The following is a 5,048-nucleotide window of genomic DNA, read 5'->3' as shown; positions in this document are numbered from 1 at the left end:
GCTGCCAGCTGCTGCCTGCAAAATGGGGTCGGAGCTTCAGAAAAAGCTATTAGCCCGTTGTCAGGCTGCTCTGATGAGAACTGCCCGGCCCCGATGCTCCCGGCCGCCCGCGCGGCCCTCGCCCCGGCTCCCCGCGGCTTCCTTGGGCAGCCGGCACATCACAATCACTCACAGCTCTGCTCTCCACCTGCTGTAGTTTAAACGGCCATTTACCGCTAATTACTTGCCGTGGCATCAGCGTTCAAAGCCTGCGCTTTTAGCAACACGGGCCTGGCAGAAGAGGCGGTGACCGTGCAAGTCAGACTTGGCTACTAAGTGAAAATCATTCCTCCCTTTATTTGGTTAAAAAAAGAATATTTAAAATGAAGAATTGTATTACCTACCCAATAAAGTAATTGTGCCATTAGGACCAAATGACTTAGGCAACTTGTGAAAATGTTAAGTTCAGGGCAAATGCTACATTCTTACTTTAAGCAATGATCATTTTCTTCAGCTTCAGAAAAACCTCGAAGCGTCCTCAGGTCTTTTAAATGACAAAGGCTCTACAGCTGTAGGTCACGTCCACAGGCGGTTCGTTGCTGCAGTCAGCCACTGGGGATTTGAGATTCACCAAGTCCAGTTTTTTAACGTTACTCTTTTCAGCTTTTTCAGCAACGTTTCTGTATCTCGATGTCGGAAAAGTTAATGAAAAGCATTGCATCAAGAAAGCGATTTACAGTTTCTTTTCATCGATGTGTATTGCCTGTGTAGGGCCAGAAGAGCAACGAACCACAGTGCTCGGGTACAAGCAGGAAATGGGAATAAAAGTGCTGCTAAATAACTTTAAAAAGCCAAAAGACGTGGACCACTGATAGGCTAAATTATGGGCTTGGCTGTTTTGCTCCCTGAGAACCACCGAGGCCACGGGAGCTCGTTAGAAGCCGTGACCCGCTGGGATGCTCAACGCCAAGCCCGTTGGGCTGGCAAGCTCCGTGTGGCAGAGGACCCGAGGAGCGACATGGGGTGTGCGATCCGGGGCATGGGGAAATCCACCGCAACGTCTGGAGCCTGAGCAAACGAACTGGAGGAGGTTTCTGAGCAGATTCTGTTCTCTGCATGGTACTAAGCGGCCGGACAAGTGACTAATGCGGTCGCTTGCAGGGCGGCCGTGCAGGAGGATGCGGGATGGCGGCAGAAGTCAGAGCTGCCCGAGAGGAAGGGTTAAGCTCCAGCCGTCCACACAGACCTGCTCAATGCCAGGGACCTCACCAGGTAGAAATAAGACCCTTTTGAAGCTGCAGCTAAGCCGTCGTGGTTTCTGTGATGTGTGCGAGCAGCACTCCCTGTTTGGGTTTCTTTCCCAAACAGATGGATGCTGCGGCATGAAATCGCCGAGATTAAAGGCAGCAGCGCTTTAACGCAGACGTCTGGGGAACCGGCCGGGCCACTCAAGGACGGGGATCCAAAGCCTTGGCAGAGGCCCCGCTCAGCGCTTGCTGAAGGGAAACAGCCCGATAGCGAAGCGACCGCGCTGCCCTCGCGGCACAGCCACAGGTCCCAGGGAACAGCCGGACCCAGGGCGGGATGAGCGAGCCGCACGTGGCCATAAATAAATCATGAGCCCTCCGACACGCGGCCGGCGAGCTCTCAGAAAAGCTGTGGCTGGCAGCACTTTCACCGAGTGACGTCCACATCTGGATTCCTAAGAGGCGATTAAAGTTCAATCACACTTTTATGGGTTTAGCTCCGGGAAGGAGAAGTGGCCGTAACTGATGGTGCTCTGTGCTCGCCCCAGCTCCTGCGGCGGCCGCGCTGTGCCCCGGCAGGCTGCGCTTCGCCATGGTGCTTGGCACGGTGCCCCTCAGCACGCGACGTTGTTGAAAATCACTGCCGCTGAGCAGCAGCCGCAGGACTGCGTTTGGAGACCGCAGCGCCAATCCCCGCTCAAAGCCCTCGAGGAGGAGCGCCGACTCGGGCGACGCAACACATCGAACTGGGAATTACGGGGAGCCTCTCCCCGTCGCAACATACAGCAAGGGATACTGGGGGCGTCTCATGATGAGACAAGTGGGGAATCAATCAGGTTGTGGTATTCACGGCGTACTCAGCGCTGCGATAGCGGTGTCGCCTGGAGAAGAGATGTGGACTGTCCGTACCCCGCACAGCCGGGAGATGCTCCGCGCGCCCCGCGGTGACATGCGGTGGGGACCAGCCTTTTCTCGCAATGCGGCTCAGAATCCCAGAGGTCCCAGGCAGATTCAAGGACGCGAGGTTGACACCTCAGCCGCTTCACCGCTCCACCCAGCGAGAACGCCGGGGCAGCCCCAGCCCAGAGCCTGCACGCCTGCCGCCTGCGAGGGACCCCGCCTGGCACACCGTGCCGCCCCCGCGGCCCCGGCTGGTGTGGCTGCCGGGCAAAACACATCACATGCCATTGCTGAGCGTGGCTGAACCACAATCTAAGCAATTACTCTGAGCTGTGCCGCGTGGGAGTGCCACCACCTGAATTACCATGGCCATAAAAGGCTCGGGGCAAGGGGAACGGGGACGCGGCGGGGAAGGAATCCCACTGCGCATCCGACGCCGTAACCTTGCTGTCGACACCGCAAGCGTGTGACACAATCAGCTCTGGCTCCAAGCGGAAAAAAGCATCGTGAGCCAGCACCGGGGACCTGTGGTTGAAAATCTCTTGCAAATTGAAAGAATCAAAAAATAGCCACACCTTAACAACAAAAGAACGTACGCCCATACCCCTTCTGGGTCAGAATAGCTGCTTGCGCGGGTTTGCCCTGCAGCTTCTTCCTCAGTGTTGTGATGCCGAAGAAAAACGTTGCTTCTCAAGCACCTCTAATAAAAGCACCAAGTGCTGGAGAGCGCTGAACACCGTCCCCAGCGCCACCAGCTGCAGCGCTGGGCACGTGCGCCCGGACACGTACGGCTCCTCGCGCTCTGGCACAGTCTGTTTACACACGGGCACTACGGCTGCGTCTGTCTCGGTAGTTCCTCCTCAGCAGAAGGCAATTGTTGTTCTCCTCTCCTTTGTCCAAAACATAAAAGATCGATACTTGGAATTTCAGCGCTGCAGCTGCCTCATAACCCAATTTCAGGAGATGCGGCGAAGGGAAATGCTGGAGGAGGGACGAGCACCGGGTCCGTCGATAGCTGTGCTGAGGGCGAGCAGCGGCGAAACGGATTCTTCCCAGCAGCCCTTTTGGCGGGGGTTCGGTGTTCGGAGGCGACCAGGCGTTGTCCCTCACGGTTCTGAAATCCTCAGCGTTTTACAGGGAGATGCAAGAAGATCTGACAACAGCCAGGACGGACGCGGAGGCAGGAATGGGGCGAAGGGGGTCACATATCCCAACATTCACCTACCACTATAGGATGTACATACTTGTCTGCGGATAAAAGCTTGTGCCCCCACAGCAGCTCGGGAAGGCTGAAATAGCAGCTACAGATGGATTTTCTCCCTAAGCAGACACCAAGGCGGGATAAACAGCACGGGAAGGTGTGATCGGAGCATGGCCAACTTACGGCCGGACTTCCAGCTGCCCGCGGCAAGGTCCGGCCGGGAGATGCATTCGCCCGAGACGCTCTCCCTCGGGGCAGACGAGATGCAAGGCTTCAGCATCGGGATACGCGGGGGCACGGGACGCGGCGCCGGCATTTCCCTCCTCCGGGCACCGCGCCGGTGGGACAGCCCAGGGAGAGGAGCGCTGCCACCGCCGCCTCCCTCGGGGCACGGCATAAAGAGTGCAAAGTGAGATGTAGTTTTGTAACATTAATTTTTTTTTATTAAGAAGACAGATATTTTATAGTACTTCTTTTCCTTTGTAAAAATGGTATACATGAACCGATACAAAATGTGAATGGGAACAGATGGATATGTATTTTCTTACATTGTCACATCTTCCATGGACACCTTAAAACAGAACTGGCCTAAGGGGAAAAAATAAAAAGGCCGGGTGAATAAAGAACAAGGTTGTTTAGCATCGGTTCCGCCCTCCTTCATTTGTAATACTCCTTTAAACAAGGTTGTTCTTTCTTCACGCTTCAAAATCCTAATGATCTAAAGCTGTACAAAGTAATACTCAACAATACATTTCAAACAGTGCACTGTATACTGAAGAAAAAATACATAAACCGATATACAACTAAAATTCGTAATTTCCTGTTTTTTTCTCCTGTTTTTTTTTTGTTGTGTTTTTTTAATATATTTATTTTTTCCAATGTGTGGGGCCGAAATTTTGCAATCTACCTGAGACGGAAAACACCAATCAAAACACATGAACCTGAGACATGTCAACATTGTAAGTCAAAGTTACATCGGTAACACTGCACTACTGTACACTTCCAAAACAAAGATGGGCTGCTCAAAACCAGGATGCCAATCCCGCGACCGATGATGGGTAAAAAAGCCCCCCGAACTCCACCATGCTGACTGCTCCTCACCATGACGTGGTGTGGCAAATGGTGCTGAAGGCTCAGAAAAGAGCTGCGCTCGACAAAATTCGCTCGGAAAAACAGGGTATTTCGGCGAGGTTCTTCTCGTGAAAAGGGGAAAGACGGAATAGTGCCGGAGAACGGACACGCTCTCTGCCGTCAGGCCATCCCGCTCCCAAAGGACTCCCGCATTGTAATGGTTCTGCCAAAAACAACACTTGAAAAAAAACCCACGCACAAAAACGCTCCCCCCGAAACCCCTAAAAAACCCCCAACCTGACGCTAAGATTAATGTTTCCCTTAAATAAATCAGCATACATCTTCCACAGAAGCACAGTAAAAATAAAGTATCGCTCGAAATCCAAGATTACTCACCAAAAAGAAATTCAGCATATATACCTTTAATACCGTCTTCTCCTTGTAGTCCGCTACCTGTCGCTTAGGATCCTAATTTCCCTAGATTCTCCTTTTCACCTATGGCTTTGTAAGTCAGTTAGCACTGTGGTCGTAACGCGAATTCCCACGTGTTACTCAGCGGGTAGAAAGAAGGCAGTGTGGCGAGGCCGGCTGCTCGCCCGGGCGCGCTGGGGACGGGGGGACGCGGGTCCCCCACCGCGTCCGGCGGCCGC

The sequence above is a fragment of the Charadrius vociferus genome, unplaced genomic scaffold, assembly GCF_000708025.1.
Source record: "Charadrius vociferus isolate BGI_N301 unplaced genomic scaffold, ASM70802v2 scaffold172, whole genome shotgun sequence".
NCBI classification, from domain to species: domain Eukaryota; kingdom Metazoa; phylum Chordata; class Aves; order Charadriiformes; family Charadriidae; genus Charadrius; species Charadrius vociferus.
The sequence above is the reverse complement of the archived record's forward strand: the minus strand, read 5'-3'. Positions refer to the sequence as shown.